General features: G+C 43.3%; 1 long non-coding RNA gene across 2 annotated transcripts; it reads left to right on the top strand.

Moving 5' to 3' along the window:
- Positions 1–18,020: 18,020 nt before the first annotated feature.
- Positions 18,021–22,538, top strand: LOC127326494 (uncharacterized). 2 transcript variants are annotated; one of them, XR_011747284.1, is made up of 8 exons: positions 18,021–18,103; positions 18,190–18,527; positions 18,620–19,211; positions 19,389–19,489; positions 20,638–20,744; positions 21,321–21,398; positions 22,144–22,259; positions 22,419–22,538. It is a non-coding gene; the product is annotated as an uncharacterized lncRNA (long non-coding RNA). The 2 variants fall into 2 exon arrangements; XR_011747283.1 differs by lacking the exons at positions 22,144–22,259; positions 22,419–22,538 and having other exon boundaries at positions 21,321–21,462.
- Positions 22,539–22,986: the final 448 nt, after the last annotated feature.

Genomic DNA, 22,986 nt, shown 5'->3' with positions numbered 1-22,986 from the left:
CCCATGAGTCAGCAGCTTACTCAACGTTTCCAAGGCGGCAGGGGATCAAAAGGAAAAGGAAATAGCCAAAAATCAGAGGGTGAAAAAAAACCCAAGAAAATAAACTTTTATAGCACATAGAGGATGACATGCGGGTCCCATGAGCCAGCAGGGTCCTCAACGTGGCATGAGATCGAAAGAAAAAGGCAAGTGACCAAATACCAGGAGCCAAAAATAATTCAAGAAAAGAAACTTGATTGTACATAGAGGATGACATGCGGGTCCCAATTAGCAGCAGCGGTATCACCGTTTGAGAAGCTGCAGGGGATCGAACGAAAAAGGCAAGTGACCAAATATGAGGTGCCAAAAAGAATCCAAGAAAAGAAAGTTTTATAGTACATAAAGGATGACATGCGGGTCCCATGAGCCTGCAGGGTCCTCAACGTGGCATGAGATCGAAAGAAAAATGCAAGTGACCAAATATCAGGAGCCAAAAATAATTCAAGAAAAGAAACTTGATTGTACATAGAGGATGACATGCGGGCCCCATTTAGCAGCAGCGGTATCACCGTTTGAGAGGCTGCACGGGATCGAAAGAAAAAGGCAAGTGACCAAATATGAGGTTCCAAAAAAAATCCAAGAAAAGAAAGTTTTATAGTACATAGAGGATGACATGCGGGTCCCATTTAGCAGCAGCGGTATCACCGTTTGAGAGGCTGCACGGGATCAAAAGAAAAAGGCAAGTGACCAAATATGAGGTTCCAAAAAAAATCCTAGAAAAGAAAGTTTTATAGTACATAGAGGATGACATGCGGGTCCCATTTAGCAGCAGCGGTCTCACCGTTTGAGAGGCTGCACGGGATCGAAAGAAAAAGGCAAGTGACCAAATATGAGGTTCCAAAAAAAATCCTAGAAAAGAAAGTTTTATAGTACATAGAGGATGACATGCGGGTCCCATTTAGCAGCAGCGGTCTCACCGTTTGAGAGGCGGCAGGGGATCGAAAGAAAAAGGTAAGTGACCAAATATGAGGTGCCAAAAAAAATCCAAGAAAAGAAAGTTTTATAGTACATAGAGGATGACATGTGGGTCCCATTTAGCAGCAGCGGTATCACCGTTTGAGAGGCGGCAGGGGATCGAAAGAAAAAGGCAAGTGACCAAATTTGAGGTGCCAAAAAAAACTCCAAGAAAAGAAAGTTGATTGCTCATAGAGGATGACATGCGGGTCCCAATTAGCAGCAGCGGTCTCAACGTTTCCAAGGCGGCAAGGGATCAAAAGAAAAGGAAGTAGCCAGAAATCAGGGTGTCAAAAAAATCCAAGAATAGAAAGAATTTTGGTTCATAGAGGATGACATGCGGGACCCATGATCCTGCATCGTAAACGGCTCGATCGGAGAGCGTTGAACGAGATGGCGCGATCGAGAAAAAAAACAATGCCAGAGAGGCTGCCATCTGGGCCCTACATCCCTCGGCGGTGCGGATTTGCGTTGACTCGGCCGGCGAACCCGAGAATTCGAGATGCACCACGTCCCGGGCCACCATACGCAACGTTTTGGCCGGTTTCGTCGGGCTAGGTGGCCTAAAAAACTAGAAAAAAAACGTTTTGACATGCACAACGGACAGACCCAAAATCGTCGGCCATGGTACACCAGCAACCACGGCGCGACTTCAACTTCGTCGGCCATGGCAACTTTTCTTGTAGTGATAGAAACAATTTTGTCAACGGTAGTAATAATTCATATGTGTTATGCATAAGACATCCTATAAGTTGCAAGCCTCATGCATCGAATACAAAGAGTGCTCGCACCTTGTCCTAATTAGCTCGGATTTCCATGGATTATCATTGCATTACATATGTTTCAACCAAGTGTCACAAATGGGTACCTCTATGCCGCCTGTACAAAGGTCCAAGGAGATAGATCGCATTTGATTTCTCATTTTTGATAGATCTCAACTTGAGGACATCCATACCGGGACAACATAGAAAATAGATGATGGACTCCTCTTTAATGCTTAAGCATTCAACAACATATAATATTCTCATAAGAGATTTGAGGATTAATGTCCAAGCTGAAACTTCCATTATGATACATGGCTTTGGTTGGTGGCCCAATGTTCTTCTCTAACAATATGCATACTCAAACCATTCAACTCATGGCAAATCACCCTTACTTCAGACAAGACGAACATGCATAGCAACTCACATGATATTCAACAAAAGTGTAACAGTTGATGGTGTCCCCAGAAACATGGTTACCGCTCAACAAGCAACTTATAAGAAATAAGATACATAAGCGACTATTCTTTACCACAATAGTTTTTAAGCTACTTTCCCATGAGCTATGTATTGCAAAGACAAGGAATGAAATTTTAAAGGTAGCACGCAAGCAATTTACTTTGGAATGGCAGAGAAATACCACATAGTAGGTAGGTATGGTGGATACAAATGGCATAGTTTTTGGCTCAAGGTTTTGGATGCACGAGAAGCATTCCCTCTCAGTACAAGGCTTTGGCTAGAAAGGTTGTTTGAAGCAAACACAAGTATGAACCGGTACAGAAAAACTTACATAAGAACATATTGCAAGCATTATAAGACTCTACACTGTCTTCCTTGTTGTTCAAACACTTTTACCTGAAAATATCTAGACTTTAGAGAGACCAATCATGCAAACCAAATTTTAACAAGCTCTACAGTAGTTCTCCACTAATAGGTTTAAACCACATGATGCAAGAGCTTAAACATGATCTATTTGAGAGCTCAAAACAATTGCCAAGTATCAAATTATTCAAGAACATATACCAATTACCACATGAAGCATTTTCTGTTTCCAACCAAATAGCAATAAATGCAGCAGCTTTTAACTTTTGCCATGAACATTAAAAGTAAAACGAAGAACACAAGTGTTCATATGAAACAGCGGAGCGTGTCTCTCTCCCACACATGGATTGCTAGGATCCGAATTTATTCAGAGAATGAAAATAACAAAACGAAAATAAAAGCACACAGACGCTCCAAGTAAAGCACATAAGATGTGACGGAATAAAAATATAGTTTCACTAGAGGTGACCTGATAAGTTGTTGATGTAGAAGGGGATGCCTTGGGTATCCCCAAGCTTAGATGCTTGAGTCTTCTTGAAATATGCAGGGATGAACCACGGGGGCATCCCCAAGCTTAGACTTTTCACTCTTCTTGATCACATTATATCATCCTCTTCTCTTGACCCTTGAAAACTTCCTCCACACCAAACTCAAAACAATATCATTAGAGGGTTAGTGCATAATCAAAAATTCATATATTCAGAGGTAACACAATCATTTCTAACACTTCTGGACATTACCCAAAGCTACTGAAATTTAATGGAGCAAAGAAATCCACTCAAACACAGTAAAGGAGGCAATGCGAAATAAAAGTCAGAATCTGTCAAAACAGAATAGTCCGTAAAGACGAATTTTTACGAGGAACTTAACATGCTCAGATGAAGAATCTCATAATGAATGAAATTCGCGTACATATCTGAGGATTACTCATGATTTTTCGCAGATTTTTCTGAGTTTCCTACAGAGAGATCTACTCAAATTCGTGACAGCTAGAAATCTGTTTCTGCGCAGTAATCCAAATCTAGTATCAACCTTACTATCAAAGACTTTACTTGGCACAACAATGCAATAAAATAAAGATAAGGAGAGGTTGCTACAGTAGTAACAACTTCCGGGACACAACAAAACAGTAGAAAAATAAAAACATGGGTTATCTCCCAAGAAGTGCTTTCTTTATAGCCATTAAGATGGTCTCAGTAATTTTAATGATGCTCTCGCAAGAAATAAGAGTTGAAGCAAAAGAGAGCATCAAAAGAAAATAAGAAACACTTTTAAGTCTAACCCACATTCTATGAAAAGGAATCTTGTAAATAAACAAGTCATGTAAGCATAATGCAACAAGCATAGAAAGGAAGCACAAGCGCAACTTCAAGATTCTCAACATAAAGAGGGGAAACTTAATATTATTAAGATGCATATAACCATATTTCCCTCTCTCATAATAACTTTCAGTAGCATCATGAACAAACTCAACAATATAACTATCACATAAAGCATTCTTATTCACACGCATAAAAGTATCATTACTCTCCACATAAGCATAATCAATTTTATTAGTAATAGTGGGAGTAAATTCAACAAAGTAGCTATCATTATTATTCTCATCACCATAATCATCAAATATAGGAGGCATAGTATAATCATAATAAACTTTGTCCCCCATAGTAGGTGGCACCAAAATACCACTATCATTATAATCATCATAAATAGGAGGCAAAGTATCATCAAAGTAAATTTTCTCCTCCATGCTTGGGGGACTAAAAATATCATGCTCATCAAAACCAGCTTCCCCAAGCTTAGAATTTTCCATAGCATTAGCAACAATGGTGTTCAAAGCATTCATACTAATAACATTGTCATTAGCATGCATATAAAGTTCCATAGGTTTTTTAATTTTCTCTTCAAACACCTCATGTCCTAACTCAAGATAAATTTCATAAAGATCTCTAATTTTTTTGTTGTTTTCCATTAAGCCTAACTAGTGAAAATAAAAACAAGAAACAAAAAGATGCAATTGCAGGATCTAAAGGAAATAGCTTCGAGCACTTACACACCGGCAACAGTGCTAGGAAATAGCTTAGTAGTCAGAGGATGTGAATACCTTTTACCTTACCTCCACGGCAACGGCGCCAGAAAATAGCTTGATGTCTACGCACGCTTCTATTCCTGTAGACAGTGTTGGGCCTCCAATAGCAGCGGTTTGTAGAACAGCAGAAAGTTTCCCTTAAGTGAATCACCCAAGGTTTATCAAACTCAGGGAGGTAGAGGTCAAAGATATCCCTCTCAAGCAACCCTGCAATTAAGATACAAGAAGTCTCTTGTGTCGACAACACATCTAATACACTTGTCAGATGTATAGATGCACTAGTTTGGCGAAGAGATAGTGAAATACAAGTAATATGGATGATTATAAGTAGTAATTGAAATCTGAAATAAAAATGGCAGCAAGCGAACATGTAGCAGAACTTGTTGGAAACGGTGTTTCAATGCTTAGAAACAAGGCATAGGGATCATACTTTCACTAGTGGACACTCTCAACAATGATCACATAACTGAATAAATAAATGCTACTTTCTACACTCTCTTGTTGGATAACAAACACCATTCATTGTGTAGGGCTACAAAAGCACACCTCAGGCCGGAGTAAACAAGCTCCACAACGTCCAGAGTTCATATTAAAGTAACCTCTAGAGTGCATAATAGACCGTTGCAATTTAGACCGAGTACTAACATAGCATACACACTGGCAACAATAGCTATGAAAGGGGGAATAGATCGCATCAATACTATCATAGTAATAGTCAACTTCATAATCTACAAGAGATTACAATCATAACCTATGCCAAGTACTACATGATGCACACACTGTCAACTTTACATCATGGAGGAGGAATAGACTACTTTAATAACATCACTAGAGTAGCACATAGATTAATAGTGATACAAAGCTCATGATCACATAAAGATCACACCATGGGAGAGAGAGATGAACCACATAGCTACCGGTAGAGCCCTCAGCCTCGGGGGAGAACTACTCCCTCCTCATCATGGGAGACAGCAATAGCGATGAAGATGGCGGTGGTGTCGATGGAGATGACTCCGGGGGCAATTCCCCGTCCCGGCGGCATGCCGGAACAGAGACTTCTGTCCCCCGAAACTTGTCTTCGCGATGGCGGCGGCTACGGAACTCTTCGTGGAATATTGTCGGTTGTTTTAGGGTTTTCACATCTGAGAGCATATATAGGCGAAGGGGCGATGTCGGTGGAGTCCCGAGGTGGGCTCCCCACCTGGTGGCACGGCAGAGAGGTGGGCCGCGCCCAGGTATGGTGTGGGGCCCCCTTGGCCCCCCTTCGTCTCTCCGTCGGACTTCTGGAACCTTCCGTGAAATATAAGATCGTGGCCTTTTGTTTCGTCCAATTTCGAGAATATTTCCTGTGTAAGATTTCTGAAACCAAAAACAGCAGAAAACAGGAACTGGCGCTTCGGCATCTTGTTAATAGGTTAGTTCTGGAAAATGCATAAAATCATTATAAAGTGTGAGCAAAACGTGTAGGTATTGTCATAAAACTAGCATGGAACATCAGAAATTATAGATACGTTGGAGACGTATCAATAATAGCTTCGCCAAATGTTGGTATTTACCGGATGCAAGCTTCCCTTTACTTATAGTACCTTTGTTAACCGAAAAAATAAAATAGTATATAAGTCAGTATGAAGCAACACACATGAGCGCGGGAAAGAAAAGAACACATTTGCGGAAAACACAAAAGAAAAGAGAGTAACAAACTTACCACTATCTTAGTCAGGGATGTCTGCCGTCTCAAAAATGTTATGTTGCTTGTTTGGTTCTTGAATCCCTAGTCAAAATTTAATGTAAAACTATGTAAAATATATATTTATGTGGAACCTAGAAAGAAAAATAAAAGAAAACATGCACAAGTGAAAATTAACACCTTCATTGCGAACTTCTGTCGCCTTATCAGTGCCATTGTTTTGCATTTCGTGAGGAAATTTAAATTGAAAAAGATTTCCTGTACAAATTAAATCAAGACGATGAGACAGAAAGAGGTGACAGAAAGGGTTGTGCAGCAAAATTTCTTTCAAAAATTAATTCGGAAAGCATAAAAAAGATGCAAAAAGGCTAACCTATTGAATTGTTGCTGCATGAAGGCTCAGGAGCATGCTGGGAATTTTGCAAACAGCTAAGCACCTCGCATACTAAAGAATGTGACCAGGCTTCAAAATCTTTAGGTTTGCCAATATTGTTGGTGTGTATGATTTGTACAATATCATCAATGACCTTTTAAAACACAAAAAGAGGGATAATGAAAAAGACTAGTACCAGTGAGGATAAATGGGTAAACAATTTATAAAAAAAGAATAGTACCATTACCTCGTTAGTAAGGAAAGATGAAAACAAAGCCTTAAGCTTGCCATTGAGGTTGAAAGGAGAACTAAAAGTTTTTGAGAACTTCTTGCATGAATCCTTTCCAAATGACCTTTCGACCTTGAAGAAAATAAGTGTGTAAGATATAGAACACTATCATGGTATTTTCAGAAAAAAGAAAAAAATAAAAATACATTTAGAGAACTGGTAAACTGAAGCAGGAACCAATCGCTTTAATGGCCTTTTCCCAAATGAGTTGCTGCTATTTTTATCCACCTCAGAGTATTGCCTAATTCTGTTACCTTTCCAAACAAGTATTCGTGGATACTCATCGGGGAGTGAATTTAATCCAAATTCGACACTATCAAGATATGAAACCTAAGAAAAGAAAAAAAAATTCAAAGTTAGTGCATTAAAAATTGATAACTAGGACAACTATTATATGTTAAAGGACCAGAACAAAACACTCACAGCTCGATCATAGTGGCACCCTCCAAAAGTGATTGCACGTTTTGATAGTTTCTTTGTCGCCAGCTTGAAACTTCGTATGCTAGTAATTAGCCAGTCATTGTCAACACCCGGATTTTTAAGTCCAGATGCCTATTATGTTATTCATCGCAATCCCAGGAATATTGTTATTGCGAGGCATAATAGTCGAATATCATAGTCATCATTCATTACAAACCATATTGTCTTACAAATTCAGATCACATGATCCGTATTACACAAATAGTTGATCTATTGATCAACGAACACAAGTTAATAGCGGAAGCGTAAATAGAAGGGACTCTCTAGTCCACAGGCCAACGCTTGACGTCGAAAGACTCCTAGTTGTCGTAGGCGTCCTGCTGGTCATCTCCTTGGTAGTTCTGTTCATCTTCATACTCTGGCCATTTGAATAGCCAGGGACACAGCCGTGAGTACTTTAAGTACTCGCAAACTAATACTAGTGTAAGTGCTATCAATTCTAGTAAGGGTGTGCTAAGCTCTAGTTTATTTTGCATAAATCCAATTTTAGTTCACAAGTATTTGATAAAGACTCTTTTATGTGCTAACTAACTCAAGTGGGAACATTAGTGTCATTCCCACAACTTAGTTGTGATTCAAAAACAAGTCACCATTCACCATTCACTTCACCAACATTTTCAAGAATCTGACACCGGAAACTGTATGGCATTTCCAACCATCCGTAACCGTGGACACGGCTATTCGAATAGGTTTACACTCTACAGAGGTTGCACACTTGTGCCACAACATTTGATTTCATCCGTCGGGATAACCCCGAATCATCGTAACTCAGTACGCGGATCATCAACCATAACCTTTCACTTACAAACCCTAGTATAGGCACCTCTCCCCATGAGCTTGGCCTCCCAGTGAAGACCAACTGTCAACCTGGGAACTGCACAGGGCTTGGCCGTACAATTCACCTCATTTCACATCATTTCTCATACAATGGAGGCAGCCTCGGCATAACCCCTATGATGCTTGTTTAGAGGGAACCCATACTAAGATGTATAAATTTCCAGTTAAGCCCTACCCATAATCAGGTATTGTGGGGGTACTCAAAAATTGGAAAGGTATCGCATCCAAACCAATATCAGTTTTAATCAAAAATTCACCATCTCAATCAAGTCATATTCACCTTCAAAAATCATTCAATGGAATGACTCATCATTCCAAGATTTCAAATTCATTTCAAATCACAAGTTCCCATCTAGAGTAGTCACTTTTAGTTATTAGCACTAGCACTAATCATGAGGGGTGCTATCTTGCTTGGCCATTTATGTGGCTAACTTTACTACTCTGGTAACATTCTAAACTTAGACCAAAGTTAACTATAAAAGTAACTTATTTATAAAACAAGTAAAAACTTGTATGGTAAAAACTTGGGAGGGGCTTATTGTAAATAAGGTAAGACTAATGGTGCCTTGCCCCAAAGGGCTTTGCACTTTGCAAGAATATTAGCTTGCCTTGGTGGTGATCAAGGTTCTCCTCCTTCTCTTCTTGGTAGAAACCTTCCTCTTCCTGGTATTCTCCGGTACTAGCGTCTAAATTCGAATACGAGATACAATCACTCAACAATTTCAAGAGCTATACTAAGAACAACATGGCTTCACACAAACTATTCTATCACACACATAACATATTAATTGTATTTGGTTTTCTTTCTTTAGGAAAAATAATTTCCTCTCATTACATATGTAAATGATAGTTTCCATTTAGTCTTTGAGGAAATAATTTCCTCTCATTGAATCTTCTTAAGATTTAATTTCCTCAAATAATCATGCATGAATTCATGTTGACCTAAGTCAACCATTCATCATCATCATTTGGGAAAATGATTTAAATGAGGTAGAATACCTCATACTATTTAACAATACTAATTATGATTTAATATCACCAAGTATTTCATGTGAGAGTACTTTGACCAGGGTCCAAACTTCATATGAAAGTACTGGGGACAAGATTTAAATAAAGTAAAACACTTCATATGATTTACATAATAGTTTTGGATAATATCACTTGACTAAACTAGCCATATAGTCCTTTATTTAAACTAGGCCATGATCACTCAAAGTAACCATGACATATTTTTGCAGAAACAATTAGTGTAAGTGAAATGTGAGCTATGAGATTTGAAATCAACTTAATATCTTTTTTGGTTGATTTTTAAGAATTGTTTGAATGTGCAAAAGTCCCTGACTTGTTCTTTTTGTCACATTATTTCTACAAAGAATCTCACAGTGAGACCAGTGTAGTTTTGTAGGTATTTTTTCTAGCTTTCCAACAATATAAAGTTTGCTAAATTTGGCCAAGCCAATTTGAATCTATCGAATTTTGAAAACAGGGTCAGTGTTGAATTTAAACTAAACTGGAAAATTCGAATTTGAAGCAAATGGGCCTAGCGGGAAAAAGCTACTGGGCCATTTTTCAAAATTAACAGCCTACCCAGCCCACCACGGTCCACAGACGCGTGGGCTGCCTGAAAGGGTGGGGCCTGCCTGTCAGCGGCTCAGCCAACCCGAAACGGTACGGGGTGTTCTGAGGCGTAGGATTAAATGGCGATCCAACGGCCTAGGTTCATCGTCTCGCCGGCGAGAGAGGGTTCACTGGCACGGCGGCGCTAGGGGGTCGGAGGGCTCACCGTGGCTCCAGCGACGGTGGGCAGTGTGCTCGGTGAAGTGGTGGACGACGGCGAGGTGACTGGTAGCAGCGGCACGTCCTGGGGCGGCTCCAATCGGCGGCGAGCTTCCGCGGCGGCGTGCGGCAGTGAGGTGGTGATTGGCGAACTACGTCGAGTAATCGGAGCAGTGAGGTGGTCGAGGAGCTCGAGGGAGAAGAGGGGAAGGTGCTGGTGTGCTCAGATCGACGAATGGGCGTCTCCTTTTATAGGCGAGCAAGTGACCGTGGTGCTGCGGCGAACTCGACAAGGGCGCGACGTCTCCGGCGGTCTAGCGAACTAGGCGAGGGCGCGGCGGTGTTCAGTGCGTCACGGTGGTCCTCTGGGTGGCGACAGGTAGGGTAGGCTATGCCTAACATGGTCGGATTGCTTCCATGTCTGGCGGCGTCCATGGCGGGGTTTCTTCTCCGTCTCTGGCGGCGGCGGTCACGGGTCGCGGTCGTCTCCATGTCTGGCGGCTCCGTGCTCGTGCGGTGATGCTCAACCCGTCCAGAAGTGGTCCAGGGCGTGCTCGAGGTGGTGGCGCGGCGCGTGTCCAGTGTGCGCCCACGGCGTGCACGTGCGACATCCTCAGCATGCCTGGGCCGTTCTGGGCGCGTGCATTCCGGCGAGTGGCGACGTCCTCTCCGACCAGGGCTTGCATAGGCTGAAGTAGGGAGGTGAGGTGGAGCTAAATGGCAGCAGGGCCGTGGTTGGGGAAGAAGGGGAAGAGAGGAGAGGGAACATGGAGGAACATGGCTGGCATGGCCATGTCCTTGCCATGCTAGGGCTTGCCCTAGGGTTGCTATGCAGGTAAGAGAAAGATAGGGGACCAGGGGACCATGTAGGGTCGAGTGGGACAAGTAGGGTGGGCCAACACTATTTAAAATAGTGTTTTGGGATTTGATCCTATTTGGAAAATTCAAATTCTTGCCAAAATTGGTTTAGGTCATGTGGTTCCAAAATTTGAAAATGGTTGGTTTGGAAGAGTTGTAAATGACCAGAGACAATCACAAGTGGTGGTGGAATTTTAAAAATAAAAGAAATGCCAAAATGCAAAGGGTGAGATTGTTGCACTTATTAAAAAGTCTCAACTTTGCATGAGCATAGATTTTGATCCAAGATGAATTTTATATGGTAATCTTTACAAAAGTTGTTCACTTGATGTGCTCTTGGATGAGGTGCAAAGAATTGGATTTGTTTGGTTTGAAAAACTTGAAATCCAGGGGCTCAAAGTAGTGACCAGATTGTAAATGGCAGATTTGACCATTATTCTATGTGATCACAATTTGAGTTTGGATTTGATTTGATTTGTGTTTCTTTGATTCCAAAAGTTGTAATAAGTGTGTGGTAACATATTACAACTCATGGTGAAGGTCAAATTGGTCTAGGGTCAAGATTTGCAAAAATGGTATAAACCATATGTGAGGATTTTAGGGTTTTTCTTATTTGATTTCTTTCTCTTTTTATTTGATTTGATTTGATTTGTGATCATCCCTTGATCACTTTAGGGTTTTAGGGTTTATCACATAAGCACTATAACAATCATCATGGCATATCACACAAAATGCACAAGTCCTATGCATAGCTCTATATGCAAATAAAAGTTTTTGTTGGTTCTAAATTTTGGACTTTGGGAATTCTTCTTCTTCCTTTTATTGAAATTTGGGATGTTACAAACGCTTCCCCCTTACAAAAGATCTCGTCCCGAGATCTAAAAGAAAATTAGGTACTAAAGAGATATGGGTACTCCTTCTTCATATAGTCTTCGCGTTCCCAAGTGGCTTCGTCTTCGGTATGGTTGCTCCACTGAATCTTCAGAAACTTGATGCTTCGGGTGCGGGTGGTTCTGTAAGCTTCTTCTAGTATGCGAATCGGCACTTCGCGATACGTCAGGTCCTTGTTGATATCCACCGATCGGTGATCGATGTTCTTGAACACTTCGGTCTTCTCGGGGACTTCTAGACACTTCTGAAGGAGTGAGATGTGAAACACGTCGTGCACAGCCGACATTTCTTCTGGTAGCTCCAGTTGGTAAGATACTTTTCCTCGGCGACTCAGAACTTTGAAGGGTCCGACATATCGGGGTGCGAGCTTTCCTTTCAGCTGGAATCTCTGCATTCCTTTCAGGGGGGATACTTTGAGATAGACAAAATCTCCGATCTCGAAGGTCATCTCTCGGCGTCTCTTGTCGGCGTAGCTCTTCTGTCTTGATTGCGCCGTCTTGAGGTACTCGCGGATCTTGTGTACTTTCTCTTCGGCTTCACGAAGAACATCTGGTCCAAAGACTTGGCTCTCTCCGACTTCTGACCAATTCAGAGGGGTACGGCACTTTCTTCCGTACATGGCTTCAAAGAGGGCCATCTGTAAGCTGGCTTGGTAGCTGTTGTTGTAAGAGAATTCTGCATAAGGCAGACAGTCTTCCCACTTGGATCCATATTCCAGTACACATGCTCTCAGCATGTCCTCCAGTATCTGGTTGACTCTCTCCGTCTGTCCATCGGTCTGCAGATGATAGGCGGTGCTGAAATTCAGCCGGGTTCCTAGTCCTTCGTGCACTTTCTGCCAGAATCTTGAGGTAATCTGAGATCCTCTATCTGACACTATCGACTTCGGGGTTCCGTGCAGGGCGACTATTCTGGAGATGTACAACTCAGCTAACTTGGGGCCTTGGTATGTGGTCTTGACGGGGATGAAATGGGCTACCTTGGTCAGTCTATCGACAACTACCCAGATTGAATCGTTTCCTTTGCTGGATTTGGGCACACCTGTGATAAATTACATTCCTACCGAGTCCCACTTCCATTCTGGAATCTGTAGTGTGGTTGCAGCAGTCCTGCGGGTCGCTGATGTTCCGCCTTGACTCCCTGACAGATATCACACTTGGCGATGTAGCTTCCGATTTCTCTCTTAATTTCATGCCACCAGAATTGTTCCTTCAAGTCTTGACACATCTTGGTACCTCCGGGGTGAATTGAGTAAAGGGTGTCATGGGCTTCCTTCCGGATGACTTGCTTCAGTTCAGAATCTGCTGGCACACAAAGGCGTCCTTTGTACCAAAGAACTCCGGCTTCATCTACGGTGAATCCGGGTGCTTTCCCTGCAGCTATCTGGTTCTTGATTCCGTCGATGCTAGCGTTTCCTTTCTGGGTTTCCTTGATCTGGCTGATCAAGGTGGGTTGAAGTTCTATGCTAGCTAGGAATCCTTCACTAACTAGTTCCAGTCTAAACTGTTCAAACTCATGAAACAGGATGGGTTGTTCGATTGCGATCATGGAGTTCAACTGACACGGCAGTCGACTCAAAGCATCCGCTACCACATTGGCCTTGCCGGGGTGGTAGTGAATTTCCATGTCGTAATCCTTGATCAATTCTATCCATCTGCGTTGCCTCATATTCAGCTCCTTCTGGGTGAAGATATATTTCAGGCTCTTGTGGTCGGAGTAGATCTCGCATCGATTACCCATGAGGTAATGACGCGAAACTTTCAGGGCTAAGACTACGGCTGCAAGCTCTAAGTCGTGGGTTGGATAATTCTGCTCATGTTGCTTCAGCTGTCTTGACAGGTATGATATCACTTTGCCTTCTTGCATCAAGACACATCCAAGACCAATCTTGGAGGCATCGCAATAGACGTCAAAGGGCTTGGTGATGTCCGGCATGATCAGGATTGGGGCTGAGGTCAATCTACTCTTGAGTTGCTGGAAACTCTCTTCACATTTCTCGGTCCATTCAAACTTCTTGTCCTTCTTCAACAGTTGGGTCATTGGTCGAGTGATGCTCGAAAAGCCTTCTACAAATCTGCGGTAATATCTGGCTAATTCAAGAAAAGCGCGGACCTCGGTCTGGGTGGTTGGAGCTTGCCATTCTATAACAGTTTTGATCTTGGCGGGATCTACGGCAATTCCTCCTGCAGACAAGATATGTCGCAGGAATCATACTTCCTTCAACCAAAACTCATATTTGCTGAACTTGGCATACAACTGGTGGTGTCTAAGGGTTTCTAGGACAGTCTCCAAATGTTGTTCATCTTCCTCTTCGGACTTGGAGTAGATAAGGATGTCGTCGATGAAGACAACGACAAACTTATCCAAAAAGTTCATGAAGATCTTATTCATGAGGTTCATGAAATAAGCTGGGGCATTGGTTAATCCAAATGACATGACGTTGTACTCATACAACCCATATCTGGTGGTAAAGGCAGTCTTGGGGATATCGGTGGCGCAAATCTTCAGCTGATGATAACCAGTCCTAAGATCAATCTTAGAGAACACTTTGGCACCGGTCAACTGATCGAACAGGTCTTCTATCTTGGGTAGGGGGGTACTTGTTCTTGACGGTGACATCGTTAAGCTTACGGTAATCCATACATAAACGAGTGGCACCATCCTTCTTGTCCACAAACAAAACTGGTGATCTCCAGGGTGATGCACTAGGTCGAATCAAAACTTTGGCTAACATATCATCAATTTGCTTCTTCAGCTCCACAAGCTCTGTTGGGTTCATACTATAGGCTCTCTGGGCTATAGGTCCAGTTCCGGGGATTAACTCGATGATAAACTCGATATCCCGATCAGGGGGCATACCGGGTAGATCATCCGGAAACACATCAGGGTATCGACAAACGACGCTGATTTGATCCAGAGTTGGCTTGACTACACTTTGGTTGCAGGTAAACTTTCGGGGCAGTCTTTCAGATACATGCTCTACTAGGATACCGGTGCTACTAGTCATGGTGATAGCTTTCTTAGCACAGTCAATCATTCCATGGTGTTTTGACATCCAGTCCATTCCTAGTACGACTTCCAAACCTTTTGTTCCCAGCAAAATCAGATTGGCATAAAAATCTACTTCATGGATTCTGATGGGTACATCTTTGCAAAATTTTCTAGCTCTGGTGGTTGACCCAGGTATTTGAACTATCATAACATGCTTCAAACTGATGGATGCATGCAAAGTCTTCAGTGACAAAAGAATGCGATGCTCCAGAATCAAACAACACTCTGGCAGGTACTGAGTTGACAGAAAACATACCCAGTACAACATCTGGTGCTTCCTGGGCTTCTTCGGCCTTCATGTGGAAGAGACGGCCGTTGCGGTTATTAGGGTTGTTGGGGGCGAACTTTCTGCCGGTGGAGACGCGGCGTTGCTGCTGAGCAGGTGCAGCGGTGTTGGCGGCATTCTTGGCTAACCTCTTGGGGCACTCGTTGGAGTAGTGTCCCACCACTCCACACTCATAACAAGTGATGGTTGTCTTGTCCTTGGTTGCGACAGGGATGACGTTGATTCCGGTTCTCGGGGCAGTGTTGGTGTTGTTGTTGTTGTTGGTGTTGGGGGCTCTGGGCGGAGCGCGGTTGAAGTTGTTGTTGTTGTGGTGGCCTCCTGGCCTGGAGTTTCCTCCACTCCGGTTCAGATAACCCGGGCGTGAAGTCTTCTCCCCCTCGTGAGGATCCCTCCTCCGAAGTATCGTCGATTATGCAACGACATTACCTTTGCCGTGTTCCGAGCTGTAGGGCACACGACCTTTTGGTTAGTTGCATTCAAAAAATCCATGTATCCGATGATCAAAGTACATAGATTATACATTAGTCTGAAGCCAAGAACTACGCGTACATAGAACATAAGAATTATATCCTACTCTAGTTACATCTCAGTGTCTTCTCTGACCAGAAAAAACTTGCAAAGAAGACATCTCGTCTCTAAATCCTTGGTACATTCCTGACTGCAAGGAGCTACGACGCGGCAAGACGACCTTGGAGTGGCTCCGCCAGCTTCTCCTTCTCGATCTACTCCAGTACGTGCGAGCGGGGACTCTCGGCTTCTGGCGATTCGGCGACCGCTACCTTCTGATCACTGGCGCGACGCGGGCGACGACGACAGCATCTTCTTCACCTGATTCCTGGAGACACGCACGGTGCGGAAGGGGTCGTCGAACGGGAAGTCGCCGTTGTAGATGACCTCGAAGTAGCCGTCCTCTGCATCGGAAACGACGACAGCGCTGAGACAGTTAAAAAGGCGCAGGCCCTTGGGCGTCGTCCCCATCGGCGTCCGCACGGAGACCGTCGTTCCTTCCTGGATGGGCTCAAAGTGGGCTGACGGCGTCACAAGTGGTGGCGTTGTTCGAGAGCTCGTCGTGGACAAGTTTTTGTTGGCCGCTCTGGCTTGCGCGGAGGACTTCTTGGTAGCCGCTTCGACCGGCTTGTGCGGCATCGGCAGGAGCGTCTTCACGATGGCTGTTGCGGCTGGCTTGCGCAGGATTGGCGCGGGCGACTTTTGGATTCCCCCGCTGGCGACGCCGGAAATCTTCATGACGAACGGCATCGGGTCTCGGCGCTTTGGGCCAGTGCATCTCTGCGCAAGTTCTCCCAGCGGAACGAACTGAATCGGCTTCATGATGGCCGCTGCGGCTGGCTTGCGCGGGATCGGCGCGGTCGACTTCTTCTGGATGGGTGCTCCTGCTGCTGCGTTAGGGATCGGCGGCGGAGGAGATGATTTCTTCACGATTCGGAAACGGTAGCGTAGGAACCAAGCAGAAAACATCATGGATCCATGGCTTCGGTTTCGGTAAGACAACTACGCCGCGTAGAAGGCCCGAGTCCGACACAAGCTAGGAGTCTACCAAAAAAAATCGCGACGTCATCTCAGCAAGAAACCAACATGGGTACCATGCCGGTGCAGTCCGGAGAGGGGAAGGCCACCCAGTTGGTGTCGGAAAAGAGTAGCGTAGGAACCAAGCACATCGTGTGAAGATCATTCATGCATGACGACGGTTTTGGTAATACACAACCACGCCGCGTCGAATACCCAAATCCGACACGAGGTAGGAGTCTTTCAAAAACACTTCGCGCCGTCGTCGCAGCAAAGAAACCTACATTGGTAACATGCCGGTGCTGTCCGCCACCATGCGCAGTCTGCACCACGAGCCAGAGAGCTAGAGGACGGGAGGAGGGTCACCAGTACCATTATAATTCCATGTCACATAGTGCCTCTAAAAGCAATTAGGGGCATTTTTCAAAGTGCCTCTAAAAGTAATTAGGGGTACTTTGATTACATATTGGGGAAATTTGAAGTGCCTCCAAATCTTAACCGTGTAGTAGTGTCCCCGCCATGTCGGTGGTATTGAAGCCAGTTTGGAGCATGCACGGATGGACTCCGGTCGCCCCGGTCTCCCCTTTGCGCTACGATGTGACAACATTACCAGCCGCATGCAGCGGTCACCAAGAACCAGACCACCAGCGCCACCACACTGCTTGGGGGGGGTGTCACTGATCAGGTGTTAGGCGGGTATGGTGTTGAACAACACAAATTCGAATCAAGTGTTGAAAGTACAAGTGTTTCCATTGTTCCGGGAACAAGTGCAGATGCGCAGTTAACTGAATGGACTCTCCATCTAAAGGTATAAATGATGCCTCCCATAGGGGGCTTCATAGCGAATAGCGATTTTGGGCCGTCCGATTTTACCTTGCAGTGAATCTCAACCGTAGTTTTTTTCCACCAACCCATATAAAAGCCCCCTCACCAGCAGTGAAAACCCTAGCCGCCGCCCAGCGAATCCCCGTGCGCTAGCTCCTCCCCAATCCCCTGCTTGGTGGCTCCTCCCAATCCCCTTCGTACCCGTGCCGCCGCCACTGTCCTTCGCCTCCATTTTCCGCCGCCACCACCCCTCTCTCCTCCGGCCTGCCTCCTCCCTAGTGCTCAGCAGGAGGAGCACGAGATTCCACCAGGGGCGCTCAGCGAGAGGAGCAAAAGTTTCAACCAAACCACATCGGTGGGGGCTGAGCCAAGGTGAGCACCTTCTTCCCATCCCGTGCATCCTTTCTGGAGGACGAGGGTGAGCCATGGAAGGTGAAGGACCTCATTTTGTCTTCCCTGTTAGCCAGCCGTACGGACGTCCGTGCTTTCCGCCGCTGCTTCGCCTCTTCATCCTCTGCATCTAAAGGTGGAGCACGTGCTGATGAACAAGGACAACGAGCCAGGGTAATTTTGTTCTCCTCATCTTGATCTCTCTCTTTTCTCTCTCCATTTAATCCCCTTAGTTTCTTATCTTTGTTTTTGCCTAGAAGGTGTTTGACGAAAATCCTTGAGGGAAACATTATAGGTGTTCGACAATGAGGAACAGGATGGGATGGGGAAGAAGGGATGTGCCCGCAGCGATGAGGATTTGGAGGATGCGAAGATGGCTTCTTCTTCATCCGGGACTTGCAGGTTTCTCCTCTCTCTCTCTCTCTCTCTCTCTCTCTCTCTCTCTCTCTCACTGGATCACCTCCTTCCCGATGAACTAATTTGATGCAGATGTTTGTATCATAGGTCGGAGATGTGTGTGAAGGTGTTGATTTTGCAGATATTTGGTTGTAGCTTTGTCTTGTGATTACCCGTTTGCACTTGGGCAGAAGTATGAGGAGTGAGTGTGCAATTACACCTAGAATGTTTCATCTGATTGAATCCTTTTTTTTTGGAAATGTTCAGTCTGAGAAGGAGATTTTTTTGTTACAGATTATGTCAGTGGTTTGCTTGCTAACAGACTGGAAGACCGAGGCTGATGTGAGCTGGCAATGGTGGAGGTTCAAGAGGAGCGCGACGTCGTATCCTCTGCTGTCACCATCGCCATACTTCTCAGGTACATGGATGTGAGTGCATTCAAACAGTATTGAGGTTCCTCTCTTGCTGCTACTCCACCTTGAGGAGCGCCGTCTTGGTAACCGGACGGTCATCCTCATGTCGACATGGTTGCGTGTATATTTGGTTACCTTTTTCTCAGCAGCTTAGTAAATGAGAGAAACGGAGGTCTACACAGCGGCAAGGCCGAGTTGAAACTTCTGTAAGATTTCTATTGTGTGTGCTTGCTTTCCTGACATTAGTTCATATTGTGTGTGCTTGGTTTGACCTCAGCAATGGTGCTAAAATTAAATACAGCAGAAGTTCATAATTATTGACATAACAATGGGTCAATCTTCGATGTCATTGATCTCATTTTCCTCAAATTTATGCACACTGAAGATGGAGTTGTTTTGCTCTGTACATGTGATCCGGATATTGCAGAAAGATTTTTCACACAACGAGGACGTTTCTTTAGATGTTCAATAATGTATGCTTATGTTCAAAAGTTAGTTATGATGTGTGGTGTGTGTGTGTGGCGAAGTAATTATCCAGCTGTAGTAATTAGTAACCCGTTGTTATCTACAACTTCCCGTTTGGTAGAAGTCATTTTAGTTACTTGCTAAAACTGTATGAGGACTGACTGAGTTGTCTTTTATCTATTCAGCAAATTTATAGATTGGATTAGGCTCATATGCTTAAGCCAAGCTCAGGTTCAAGTGTGCTTCTCATCTAAACAAGAGGTCCATTGATGTTGTCAAAATTTAGGTGAGAACCATGAACCTGTAGTTGATTTTGCACTTATGCTGTTTGGCAGTAGCATTGATAGCTTTGTTAGAAAGCAAAGTAGCTTTGCACTCACACACATGGACAATTACATTAATTATGTTCTATACCTTTCAACTAGCTGATTTTATATGCGTGAAATATGATGCTTAATAAGATCTCCATCTTTATTTACATTTATGACATGAAAATTTTGTTTCTGTTCTTCACCTTTTGTTCTTCATGTATCTTGGACTTATTGCTGTGCCTACCAGTTTTGCCTCTGTAGATAACATGGTATGATGTGATCTATCCTTGCACTGATATAATCATGTACCAAGCCACACACGAAAACTAAAACAGGTCCTTTGCACTTGATGAAGTTAAAATTTTGTTTATTAATACCAGAGGTGATCTTTATTCATGGGTTGCAGATAAATAATTTTAATTATGTATTTTTGTTCCAATACTTTTAGGTCAGAATACAAATACTTTCTGCTATAATAACGTGTTAAAAATAAATAACTTCTTTGTTTTGTGCTTCAGCCTCCTTCGCTTTTAGATGGACACCATTATGTGTTTATGAAGAGAAGTGCCTAATTTTAAAATCTTGGATTTAGGGGGAAAAGAACTCAGCTTTTTAATTGGGTATCAAAAGTGCTCAGGTTTGTTAGAAATCTTCGAGAAGTGGTGCCTACCTAATCATCATGGCATGCAGGTCACATGTTCCATTTAAAATACTAGGAATCACATGACAATAATAACAGTTTGATACAATACTAAGCTTCTTAAATGTGCCTAGCTTCATTTGGATTTTAACACTTTGATACAATACTAAGAATCACATGACAATACCAGGGTTATTTTTGCTTTACAAGTCATACATTTATGTCCATTTAAAATGATTTCATGATGAGATTTGTTTATTACTACTACAAACTAATCGCATATGTGCACAGACTGGGACAAGGTCAAATGGATACATGATGAGATATTTGTTTGTGCTTTGTTTAAGAATTATTTTTATGTTACAATGTTGTTTTGGTTTAAGCGCAAGCAAAATAGATTTGCTACTTGCAAGGATTGATAGTTGTCACTGATTATAGAACTCATGACTCATGAGTCATGACTGAAACTGGGTACCATTTCAGGGCAATTGTGTATCCTTTACATTCCAGTATGGAGTTACTTAAATTCAGTATAAAAGATACTTGGAGTGGGGAGGAACTTGAGCGAGTATACGGTAAAAATAATTTAGGTAAATACATCTTGAGATATTTTCCTTAAAAGGTATAATACAACAGTGTTAGATTCTGATCTCTGCGTTACTTTTCAATTGCTCGCAATATTGTTGGATTCCTTTCTCACATAAAAATAAGTACATGTCACCCCCCTGAATGGCAGATACTTTTTTTAGATGTTGTTTTTTCCTCATTTGTTTCTGCAATTGAATTGTCTTAATATTTTATGGCTTTATATTGGAAAAACCATTCCTCATTTGACAGATCGAAAGCATCTGCAGATCCATGAACTCAGCCCCTTGCTTTCATTGACTGATCCACATCTTATTATTAGGTCCTTTGGAATAACGTCTCTCCTTCCCTCTTCTGTTCTCACAAAAAACCCAGACATTCATCAGAATATGCACATTTCAACTGACAATTTCAAAAATAGTATACACGTAGCATGTTGTCCCCTTTCTACAAATCTGAGCTCCCTCCAGTTTGTACATATTGGGAGCCTATTCTGCATGATCTCTTGATGCTTAAACTACTCCTTTTTTATACCAATTCGATTTTGATGATGTTTCTCTGCTCTTCACGTTTTTTTATAGGTCGTAATATTGTTGAAGATTGTTGCACAAAGGTTTCTTCTATTTCTCTGCTAGATTTGTGAGTCTGCTCTCTTGCAGGTAAGATTTTGTCTTTGAAATGGATGTTTCGAGGATTATGTTCTGCTACATGTATTGCCCTCATATTTTTCCTCTTAAGAGAAGGACAGTAAGATAACATTCATCTGTGGTTTCATGTACAAGATGGATTCTGTGTATGGATACTATAGGAATTTGCGGACTCGAGCTATGTGTAGTCTTTATTTGGAAATTATATATTTTTATATTTTCCTTTTCCATTATGATTTTTTTCTAGCTGAAAGATCGCTTATGTTTTGGTTTGATATACAGGATGCATGGTGTTCTTTTGCTCATCGGCTGATAACTCTTCTGTGTACCCAAAAAACATTTCGTTAGCAATTGGCAAATGTAGCTTTCTACATTTTTATCGCATCTGCTAAAAGCTGGTCAAATTTAAATGAATTTTGTGCTCTCAACTGCATATGACACTTGCTTTGTTTCATACAAATTATTGTTTTTTGGCAAAATGTTCTACACAGCCGTAAATTATATTAGCATGTTCATGACCATGCGAGCTCATACAAATTATTGTTTTTGCCAAAATGTTCTACACAGCCGTAAAGTATATTAGCATGTTCATGACTATGTGAGCTATAATAATACTTCTATAACAGTAGAAACATCTTATTTACGTCTCATAAGTAGGCTTGTTGCTGAAGCAAAGGAGGATTTAACTGTTCAGTGTATAATCATTGGTTATACATGCTAAGATTCTAGAGATTGAACTCTTTGCTGGTGCTATCAGGGAGGGAGGCATACAAAAAATGCAGTGCTAGCAGGATCCAATGCACTCCCCTCCTCCAATAAGTCCCGGTACCAAGCATATGGAGGATGAGCACCGAGTGTTGCCCTCGGGTCAAGGTAAGCGCCAAAACTAATTCTTGAGCATATGTACATTTGTTAGCCCAAAGATCACTTATTCCAACCCAAACACGTAATATTGAGGCTCCCAAGTGTAGTTTGCTAAAGCTTACAGGAAGAGTTTCTGTAGGTTCTCATGTTCTATTTTGGTTCTTGCAGGGGAGGTTCGTCAGTTAGGCTTCGCTTCTGTAGAATGCCGTGAAGAAAGAGCTTGGGGAAGATAGTCTTGCACCCATGGTCATTTTTTTTGGATTTCACTCTCTCTCTAACTGAAACTCACACTAGTGGAAAACAGGGCTTCCGTGGGAGCCTTTTGTCGCGGGCGCGCCTGCACCCGCGACAAATGGCCTGGCCACGTCGCCCCGAAACCATGTGGAGCGCGCGGAGGCTTTTGTCGCGGCCTTTTGTCGCGGGCCGTATTACGACCCGCGACAAAAGGGGTAGGAGCGACGTGGCCACCCCTTTTGTCGCGGGTCGTAATACGGCCCGCGACAAAATGTCCCCGCCCTATATATAGAAGCAGCCAGCCACCCCCCCCCACCTCATTTTTTCCTTGGTGGTGAAGGTGGAGGTGTATGTCTAACACCCCGGGAGGCGGAGGCGCTTTGCGCCTCGAACTACCCCTGCCCGCCCGGCTACCGCGTCCCGACCGGCTGGTTGCTGAGCGTCGGAGGCGTACCGGTCCCTCCTATCCCTGTAGGTGTGCCACGCGAGATGGCCATCACGA

This window comes from Lolium perenne, chromosome 6 (genome assembly GCF_019359855.2).
Source record: "Lolium perenne isolate Kyuss_39 chromosome 6, Kyuss_2.0, whole genome shotgun sequence".
NCBI lineage: Eukaryota > Viridiplantae > Streptophyta > Magnoliopsida > Poales > Poaceae > Lolium > Lolium perenne.
This window is presented reverse-complemented; position numbering and strand designations above follow the sequence as displayed.